The sequence below is a fragment of the Cuculus canorus genome, chromosome 14 (assembly GCF_017976375.1).
Source record: "Cuculus canorus isolate bCucCan1 chromosome 14, bCucCan1.pri, whole genome shotgun sequence".
Classification (NCBI taxonomy): domain Eukaryota; kingdom Metazoa; phylum Chordata; class Aves; order Cuculiformes; family Cuculidae; genus Cuculus; species Cuculus canorus.
The window spans coordinates 1,441,372-1,452,435 of record NC_071414.1 but is presented as its reverse complement, the minus strand read 5'-3'; the positions used below and the strand labels follow the sequence as shown (position 1 = coordinate 1,452,435).

Below are 11,064 nucleotides of genomic sequence, written 5' to 3'. Positions count from 1 at the left end.
GTCCTGTAACAGCCAGAAGCTCAGTGCCCTGAACACCTGCAGAGGCCTGACAGCAAATCCCATTATTTTCCTGGACGTTGTGTTGGCTGTTTCTCCAAACTGAAGAAATGTACCCTCTTGACTTTCTCACACTCGCAGACCTTGCCTAGGAGGAGCATCTCTACAAAGACTGCCTTCTCCACAGAAGACATTCACATGTTCTCTTTATTTTACTGTTACACACAAGGCTATCCCAGTTTACAACAGTACAGTTTATAACTGCAGCACAGAGGGAGGGTTTCCGAATATTCCATGCTACATTGCCTTCATTCAAACAATCCATTTTTACAGATGGGTTGAGAGTCCTTCTTCAGAGGAATAGGTAAGACAATGTTCAAACACACTTCACAGAGAGAAGGAGATGCAGGAGTAGAACGCCCCATTATCAAGTTTGTTTGATGATATCAAACTGGGAGCACTGTTGACTGTCTTAAAGCACTGGAGGCCTGCAGAGGGATCTGGATACATTGGAACCTGGGACAGTCATCAAGGGTATAAAATCTAACAAGTTTAAATGCCAGATTCTGCACCTGGGAATTACTAAAGCCAGGCACAAGTGTATACTGGGAGAGGAGTGGATGGAGAGCAGCCCTGAGGAAAGGGATCTGGTGGGCAGACCGCTCAACAGAGTCAGCGATGCCCAGGCTGTTGACAGGGCTGGAAAGAATGCACTGAGGAGTAGCTAAGGACTTGTGTCTTCCTGGTTTAGAGAAAAGGAGGTGGGGAGAGGCAGGCACTTATCTCTCCTCCCTCATATCCAGTGGTAGTACGCATGAGAGTAGATCCTTACAGAGGGAGTGGTCAACCCTTGGATAGGCTTCCTACAGGGTTGGTCTGTCAGTGTTCCATAGGCATTTGGACAATGCCCTTCCTTCTCCACTTTAATAATCTGGTTAGCCCTGAGCTGGTCAGGGAGTTGGGTCAGATGATCTTTGTAGGTCCCTTCAAATCAAAATATTGCATGGTATTCTATTTCTAACCTATCCCATGCCATGCCACTCCATGCCATCCCACGCCATGCCATGCCATTGCCATCCCATCCCATCCCATCCCAATACCATCAATACTGCTGTATTTCAAAGGAAAATCCAAAGGACAAGCCCTACTCACATCCCTTTATGGGCCAAAGAAAGACCTCATAAATTTTACTGCTCTCCCCTAGAGAAGATGAGACTGTGGTACTCAAAAGATCAAACTGTGATTCCTGTCTGCTGAGACAGCTTCCCTGGTCAGTGTTTGTGCAGTTTATGCTGTCACACGATGACTGGATGGGCAGACAGAGTGACCAGAAGTGAAAACAACACACAGCCCTCACATCTCAATAGATAGAGACATCCAGACCCCAGAGAAGAAAACATACCTAAGCATGCATCATATTATAACACAGGACTCTCAACCTCCTTGCTTTTCTGACCCAAAATGAGGGTTACGTGCATTTCAGCAAGGATGTGATTTGTCTCCTGACATTTCCATCCAATTACAGCACAGAATAAGAGGTCCGTGGTCTTGCCTGATTGCAAGTGAAACAGGAACTAGGCTGGGAACACTGGAAATAAGCCTCTTCCTGAAGCATTTCAGAAGTAGCTATAACAAAGCCAAAATGTTGTTACCGCCTGAGGGAGTCTTTTATGCTTCTCCTTTGTATTTAGGAGGGATAGACAACTGTCCTTCTGAGACAGAATTTGAGAGAAATCTATGATGCCAACTGCAAACACAGATTAAATCCAGGGGAATCGTAGGCATATCTCGTAGCCCAGAGCCTTTCCTGTCACCAGGCCTGAAGCCTCCAGATTTGCTGATTTCAACCTACTTAAAGGAAAGGCTACTGAACTGTTTGGCAGAGAACATCCCTGTATTGTCTGGTGCCACATCCTCCATGGTGAGAGCCAAGGGGGAAATCTGGTTCATCATCGGTGCCCCACCCATGGCACAGTGCTGCGGTGGCAGACTGGGCAGGATGGGCTTCAGGAACTAGAACTCACTGTTGCTCAAGCCTATCATGAGGTTGATCTCGTAGCAATAGGGATGGGGCAGGGTTCGTGCAGTGGCCGCGTCTGATAGGCTGCTTGGCAAGTTCCTGGCAGCATAAATCACGTGTCCATCCTTCAAATCCTTTCTGGTTTAGACCTTGAAAGAGATGAAGGCCACCATGGATGTAAGGAAGAACTGCTGAAAGAAACTCACCACCAGCTCTGGTGCATTGTCATTTACATCCACAACCTCCACCAACACCTTGCAGATTGCTGACAGGCCCCCCACTGTCCATCGCCTGCACACTGAGCTCGTGTTTCTCTGCTGCCTCAAGGTCCAGAGTCTTTGTGAGCTTAATTTCACCTCTCTTGTGGTCAATCATAAATGCTCATTCGCTCTGGCCCACCTCTTGGCTGGAGTGATGGGAGATGTCCGCATTAGTACCTGCATCCAGTTCAGTTGCCACCACACTCAGAACCACAGAGCCCTCGGGTGCATTTTCCAAAATCTGACACAATGTACCGGTCCGGTGTAAAGACTGGAGAGTTGTCATTTGCATCTAGAATGATAATGCTGATTTGGGTGGTGCCACTCCCCCATGGAGAGCCACCATGCACAGCAATGAGACTGAAAACCACTCCTGCCTGCTCCTCTCTGTCCAGGGGCTTTTCCAAAATCAGTTCCACATATTTGTCCCACTCAGCCCGACTACCAAAGGAGACACTAAAGTACTCATTCTCCGGAGAGATGCTGTAAGACTGGACACTGTTGCTGTCAATATCCAGGTTTCTAGGCCCCAGCAGGGCAAAACGCAAGCCTGGGTTCCTGTCCTCTGCAATCTTAAGCGTGATAACGTTTTTCCACTCAGCATCACTTCAGCAGTCTTGGCATAGGACTTACCTTTTATGGGGGCCTTGCAGAAGGTTCTAAGCATTTCCTGAGAGTAAAGCCTCTTCATGGCAGCAATCTTCACCCACCAAATGTCCACTTTTCGTGCTCCCTGAAATATTTCCCCAAAGGAAGATGCATGCTATCTTTACGCCATCCATCCCTCAAAACATTCACAACCAAAACACTTGGTGCTCAAAAACCTCACAGACATCATCTACAGCTGAAGCTGTCAAGAGAGCGTGAAGAGTCACCCAAAACACCACTTCACAGCTTTACAGTGGCCTTTGCACACACTGGGTCCCTGTTTGGGGATGGATCAGCCTTCCCTGACCTTGATCTACCTGGAACCACAGATTGCTTGCCAGAAAAACCCTGTGCCCTACAATTTCTCTGAATGCTCTGTCGGCCATGCCTCGAAACAGAAGAATTGGACTCACTCAACCTTCCCTCAGTCAAGGAAAAACAGTAAAAAGGATATGCACAGCCGTTGGAAAAACAGAGCTTTCCCAGAAGGAACATCTCTTCAAAGAATGCTGTTTCCACACAAGCAATTCAGTTGTTCTCTTTATTTCACTTCTACACATAACAGTATCCCAGTTTACAACAGCACAGTTTATAACTGCAACACAACACAACGGGAGGGTTTCTGAATACTCCAGGCCAGTGAGAAAATACAGTATTATAGACGAGCTGCCAGTCCCTCTTTAGAGGAAGAGGCAAGAAAGTGCTCAAACACAGTTCACAGAGCAGAAGGAGAAAATGCAAATAGGAGAAGGGAATGCTCTAACACAAACCCAGAAAAGTAGATCAAGACAGCTTTCCACAGTTCCTGGATGTCAGCCAGTACCTGCTTCCCTGGGCAGACTTTGTGCAGCATACGCAGTCACAAAACTGCTGGGTGGACAGAGAGTGATCAGAAGGCAAAACACACGGAGCCCACACATCTCAGACACAGATATCCAGAACCCACAGAAGAAACAGCCCCAGGCACGCCTAAGGTTGTAACACAGTACTCACAACTTGCTTGCTTTTTCTGACTCAGAATAAGGAATATATGCATTTCAGTGAGGCTATGAATTGTCTGCCCTACCTTCTAATCATATTACAGCAAATAATACAGCAGAGAATGTCTATGGCCCAGCCCAACATGCAAGGGAAATAAGAACTGGTCCCGCAGCAATGGAATGAACCCCTTCCTGAAGAATTTAATGCATGGCTGTAACAGCGCTGAAGCACTGTTACCTGCCTGAGGAGGAATTTTCATTTGTTTGATTTTATGAGGGGAGACAACATACTTTCTTACACACAGTTTCAGGGAAACCAATGATGCCAACTGCAAATACAGATTAAAACTGCAAAAACCATTGTCACAGGTTGTAGCCTCTGAAGCTTCTGGCTGTGCTCACACCATGCTAGTTAAAGGAAAGACTATTGAACTGTTCTGCAGAGAGCATCCCGGCATTCTCTGGTACCATGGCCTCCATGCTGAGAGGTCCACGAGGGAAATCCTGTTCACCTTCAATTCCCCCGACAGGAGAACAGTGCTGTGGTGGCAGGCTGGGGATGATGGGCTTCAGAAACTTGAACTCACTGTTGCCTGTCGTGAGGCTGATCTCATAGCAGTAGGGATGGGGCAGGGTCCCTGCAGTGGACGCATCTGCCAGACTGCTCGGCAAGTTGCTGGAAGCATAAATCACGTGCCCCATCCTTCAGCTCCTTTCTTTTGCACACCTTGAAAGTGATGAAGGCTGCCACAGATGTGAAGTAAGAGTAGGGAGACAAAGACCAAGGAAATGATTAAATAGTTGTCAGGGAGTCGTTCTCAACCTCTGTGGTCAGGCTGCTGTGTGGTAGGCGCAAGTCCGAGAAATCATTCAGCAGGAGTGCGTTCAGTGTTGCCGTGGCTGACAGTGGTGGCCGCCCGCTGTCTCGCACGAGGATGACAAGCTTCTGCTTCACAGAGTCTCTCTCTGTCACTGGCCTCCTCAGACGCACCTCCCCACTTTGGGCACCCACCACAAACAGCCCGGGGTCAGAGGCCTTCAGCAGGTGGTATGAAAGCCACGAGTTCTGCCCTGAGTCAGCATCAACAGCCACCACTTTGGTGACCAGGTACCCCGCCTCAGCCGACATGGGCACCAGCTCGCTGGATGCTGGGCTGCCTTCCTGGACTGGGTGCAGCACCAGTGGGGCATTGTCATTCTCATCCACCACAACAAGGCGGACAGTTGATGTTGGCACTGAGGGGAGGAGACCCTGCATCCCAGAGGACACAGCACAAATACATGTCCATTTTCAGAGTTCACAGAGATGCAGGAGCTGGGAGGCTGCTCTGCGGTGTGAGCTGGTGCCATGGAATAAGTCACCTTGGCATTGGGCCCAGTGTCAGCATCTGAGGCACTGACACCTCCAACAAGAACAGTGGGGACATTGTTCTCACGCACATACATGGTGTATGATGTCTGGTTGAAGACAGGTGCATTGTCGCTAACATCAGAGATATCCACTGTGAAGGTGTGTGTAGTGTGAGAGGAGGTGACCCTGCATCAGCTGCAATGATATTCACGATATACCTTGCTGCCTCCTCCCTGTCTAGTGTGTTCATGGTCACCAGCTCATAGTAATTCTTATAGGTCAGCCGAAGGGAAAATGACAGCTAGTCGTCAAGGGCACAGGTGATCTTCCCATTAGCACCAGAATCACGATCCTTAACATTAAAGAAAGCAAACTACCGTCCCCAGGTAACGCGTTGTCAGCAAGTTGCTGCTGAAGGAGTTCACCACCACGCTCTGGTGCCTTGTCATTCTACATCCACAACCTCCACCAACACCCTTGCAGATTGCTGAGAGTCCACCACCATTGTCGCTCTCATGCTGAGCTCATGATTCTCTGCCACTTCAAAGTCCAGAGACTTTGTGAGTTTTAATTTCTCCGCTTGTCGGGTCGATCGTAAACTGGGATTCGCTGTTGCCGACCTCTTGGTTTAAAATGGTAAGTTGATGTCCCCATTAGGTCCCACATCGAGATCAGTTGCCACCACACTCAGAACCACAGAACCCTTGGGGGCATTTTCAAAACCTGACCCTCATACAGCTCCTGTGTGAAGGCTGGAGCATTGTCATTTACATCCAGAACAACAATGCAGATTTGGGTGGTCCCACTCCTCGGTGGAGAGCCCCGGTCCACAGCAATGAGACTGAAACGCACCTCCACCTGCTCCTCTCTATCTAGAGGCTTTTCCAACACCAGTTCAATAAAGTTCTCGCTCCCACTCCGACTCCCAAAGGAGACACTAAAGTACTCGTTCTCGGGTGAGATGCTGTAAGTTTGGACGCTGTTGCTGCCAATATCCAGGTCCCGAGCCCCCACCAGCGCGAAACGCAAGCCCGGGTTGCTGTTCTCCGCTATCTTAAGCGTGACCTGCTCGTCCGGGAATCGGGGCGAGTGGTCGTTGATGTCCCGCACGGCCACCTCGATGCGCAGGAACTGCAGCGGGTCGGCCAGCAGCAGCTCGAAGGGCAGCGTGCAGGTGGGCGCCTGGGCGCACAGCTCCTCCCGGTCGAGCCTCTCGGCCACGACGAGGCGGCCGGTGGCACGGTCCAAGCGCAAGCGCTGCCGGCCGTCCTCCGAGGCCAGGCGGGCGCGGCGAGCCGAGAGCTGCGCCGGGGCCAGCCCCGCGTCCTCGGCCACGTCGGCTACGAGCGAGCCGCTCGGCGCCTCCTCGGCTACGGAGTAGCGCAGGGGCTGGGAGCGAGCGTGCGGCAGCGAGAGGAGAGCGGAGAGACAAAGCACTTGCCTTGCGATCGCCATGGCGGGGCGGCGGGCGGGCTCCGGCGGGCGGCTCGGGCTCGCGGTCCTCGGCGGCGAGCGGCGCCCGGCAGCGGCGAGGGCGGCGGCGAGGGCGGTCGGTCTCCCTGGGGCCGAGTGCGGCTGGCGGCCCGGCAGCGGCTGGACCGGGGCCCCGCTCGCCGCCGCTCGCTGCCGCCCGGCTGCGCTGCGCTGGGCAGGGCCGGGCCGGGCTCGCGCACCTTACCGCCTGCAGCCGCTCGGCGCCGCCTTGGCCGGGAGCTCCCCCCTGCGGGCCGAGGCGGGACTGCGCCTCCCGGCACCGGCACCGCCAGCGCGCTGCCCTCTCGCCGAGCCGGACGCTCCGTGATCCTCGCGGGGCACCCGGACTGCTTGGAAGGGCTGTAAAGGTACATAGAGACCAGCCCTGAACTCCTGCGCCTGAGTAAGGATCCATGGCCACAGCTATTTAACATAAAAGGCACGGAGACAAACAAGAGAAGTTTCAAATTAGGCGCCCTGATACACAAACGCGAACGATCCGGAGCTAACGGAGACAATAGAGGAAAGCCGTGGGATCTGTGGACAGTGACCGACGGGCCATTAAAGGCACCATTCGCGTGTCAAGTGAAAGAGGTTCCACCAAACACTTTGAAAAGGAGAAGGGCCGGGATGGAAGATTTTCCCGGATTACCAGAAGGGGTCTTATAAGAAAGGGCAACCTGACTACCGAGATGCTCGAGACGGGATTCTGGGAATGTGAAAATGTCGTTATGGGATGATTAGAAGCAGGATCAGATTCGGTAGAAGGGAGACGTCAAGACTGGACCTGGAGGAACCACTGTGGAAGAACGGAGGGCAGAGCGAGGGTTCCCGAGAGGGACCGATGGACTGGAGATGCGCACAGCTGCCTCCAAGCGCAATCTGTTTTACGGGATAAGAAAACGAGGAGAGAAAAACATACAGCTTGCACTTTCGAATATTTCGCACCACACAGCCCTCGTTCAAGCAATCCGAATTCAAACAATATGTTCGGCGACAGTCCTTCTTAAGAGGACAGTCAAACCGGGATATCTTTTCACGGCCAAAACCCCTTCCAATTCAAGAACAACAATGATGAGACCGAACTCAGCCAAGGAAAAACAGAAGCAAAAATCTCCCAGCCTTTTGAAAAAACATTCACAGAGCTTTCCCAGAACGAACATCTCTACAAAGACTGCTGTCTCCACACAAGGCATTCTCGTGTTTTCCTTATTTTGCTGTTACACACAAGGGTATCCCGCTTTACAATGGTACAGATTATAACTGCAGCACAGCACAGCCGGAGGATTTCCACATATTCCATGCCACATTCCCTTCATTCAAACAACCCGATAGTACAGATGGGGTGAGAGCCCTTCTTCAGAGGAATAGGCAAGAGAGTGTTCCAACACAGTCCACAGAGTAGAAGGAGATGCAGGAGGAGAATGCCCTCTTCGTACCTAGAGACCAGACCTAAAATCGTGCTTCTGGCTAAGGATTCAAGGCCACAGCTATTTAAGATCAAAGGCAAGGAAAGGAAGAGAGCAGATAACGGAGACAATAGCAAAGTCCATGGATCTGTAGACACTCAGCGATGTCTAAAAGGCATCGTTCAATTGGCAACGGAAAGAGGTTCAATCAAAAGCTTTGTAAACTAGAAGGTGTCATAAATATTGGCTTGGATGAACACAAAGGGTGTCATAAAAAAGGGCAACTTTTTTTTGTGGAACGCACCGAGGTTTTTCCTCCCGATTCCAAACTGCGAGGCAGCGCGAAACCGCTTTGAGCAGCATCTCTCGGACCTTAGATTTCCACAGAGAATCCCCTCCACCTTGCCGCGTCTTCTGAAAATGTCCTGCTTCCAATTCCCTCTGAATCTCCCTGCATAAAATCTACTCCAAATGCACGGATTGATTCCCGAAATTCTGCTCTTGGCGTGGCTATTTCCTCGGCGACGACGATGACAAGTGATCTTCCACACACACGCGAGGGAGTTCCAAGTGGGTTCATTGGCATCAGGCATTTGACTGTTAAAATGTGCAAGTGACAAGAAATATCACACTACTTTATCTCTCATTGCCGATTAACGAAGGGAAAAGAAAACAGAAAGCTATTCTAACGCCCTGTCTTCTGCACTGCCTCAAGTTTATTGTAAACAGGTTAGCCTGTTTCGCTGGGAAAACACAAACACTATTTTTAATTCTCTCCTACGTAACAATCCGGGATTGTTATGTTGAAATTCACCATATAAAAGAAAACGAATCCATTGCTCAGAGACCACTCTGTACAGTACGGAGGATCTGTAATCTCCTGGTCAAATGTGCAAAGAGTGCCAGTGTCAGCTGTGTCTAATATATTTGGCTTCTCCATGTTAGAATGGAACAGCTTTGCAAGTACCACTTGTTTTGCTCAAGATCTCCTTGGCCTGGTACTGAACAGAGTGCAGAGAATTGAGACATGACTACAGAGCCCTCTCCAAAAGAAAAATAAACACATAAAAGGTGATGTAGGAATAAGCTATCTTGAAGATGGGCTTCCAGATTTCATTCTTTCCCTTAATAATTAGAAGCAGCAGGGCTCTCACAGTCATACACCGAGTTTCGCGGTAATCAACATGGAACACAGTCCTCGTCCTCCATCCACGTCAGAATGACAAAAAAAATACAAGAAGAAGAAAACACTGCTCGAGAAGGGGTTTGGTCTCTCACAGACAAGCATTGCACTTCCGTGGTCATTTTTCGGTGAGGGTTTGGTGTCGCCGTTCTCTTTTCCCTGTGAGGACATTGGCCACGGACGACAGACACGTTCGCCTTTGTCGTCGCTTACTGAGGGGGAGCCAAGGGTTTGGATCAGACTTGCCAAGGAGCTCCTTCCCCCTGTTTGCAGTGCAAGCTGCTTCCGCCCGTCTGCGAGCCGTGTCTGCGGAGATGGGAGCTCTGCCCTGCAAGAACGGAGAGCACAGGTTGTCATTCGGGCGCTGAAGGGAGGCAGACAACGGCGAGGGGCTGAGAGGGCCCCTCTGACACCGCTGCATGAGGGACGCTGCTCTTCTGTACCGAGAGACAGCGGAGGTGGGACCAGTCAGTCAGTGAGGCTTTGACGTCAGCAGGGACAACCTAAAGCTGGAGACTATCCTGTGCTGTGGACATCACAAAGGCACTGCCGCAAAGCTGTTAGAAGCCTGAGGGAGTAATTGAAGATGGTAAGGGCGCAAAATAAACCCTCTTAAGAGATAAGTGTGGTTTAGAGTTGATGTACCAAGATGGATTCCCATCTACCCTGAGGCCACTGGCACTGCGGTTTTGAGAACCACATCGAGGTCCAACTGTCCCCTACTTTGCGGTGAAAGATTGGATATAAGGACAAAACTCAGAGCTGGATGCAGAGGGGTGCGGTAAGTCGGCACTTGGGGGGTAGCTGAGCCGGGTCGAATCCTCCTGGGAGGCCCCCGCCCAGCGGCTCCCCACAACCTCTGGTCCCTCTCCTCCCTCTCCAGCGGTACCTGCACTCCCAGATCCACAACACCGAGAGCCCCCAAGTGAGCGACCACAGCCGCCGCGCCCTCGGCGCTGCTCCCTCCCCGATGCCCGCCTCGCCCCGGCCCGGGCGGGTCCCTCACCTCTGCAGCCCGGTCACCGTCGTGGCCGAGGTTGGCCGCCTCTGTGGAGCAGAGCGAGCTCCGCTGCTCGGGCGGGCCGGGGGGCATCCCGTCGGGAAGCAGGGCAGGAGGGGCCCGAGGAAGATACACAGACGCTAAAGAGCAGAAGGTAATGGAGACGATAAGAAAGCAGCATGATCTAAGGACACCCAGTGATGGGCCATTAAAGGCACCACTCTAGTGTTAATTGCAAGACTGTCAAACACAAACATTGTAAACTGGAAGGTGGGAAGAAGTTATCTTGGATGAACAGGAGAGGCCTCCCAAGAAAGGGCAACTTTTTTTGGAGCGGACCGAAGTTTTTTCCCCCCGATTCCAAACTGGTCGACATCACGAAGGCGCTCTTGAGCAGCATCTTCGCCCAGACCTCAGCTTCCCACAGACCTCAGTCCCTCTCCATCTTGCTCCGCCACACACACCCGAGGGGAGTTCCAAGTGGGCTTTTATTGAGTTCATTGGTATCAGGCATTTGACTGTTAAAATGTGCGAGCGACAGCAAATATCACATTATTTATAGCTCATTACCGTTTTATCGAAGGAACAAGAAAACAGCTGCTCTAACGCTATATCTTTTACAGTGCCTCAAATTTACTATAAAGAGTTTAGCTTGTTTCGCTGTAAAACTGCGAAGACCCTTTTAAGTCTCAGACGTTTCTAATAAAAGCGGCTTCAGCGTGTTATTGTGTTTGGCCTTTTAG

At 51.1% G+C, this 11,064-nt stretch overlaps 1 pseudogene; it reads right to left on the bottom strand.

The window, feature by feature from the left end:
* Positions 1 to 1,125: 1,125 nt before the first annotated feature.
* LOC128853663 (protocadherin beta-15-like) lies at positions 1,126 to 10,670 on the bottom strand (annotated as a pseudogene).
* Between the last annotated feature and the right edge of the window lie 394 nt (positions 10,671 to 11,064).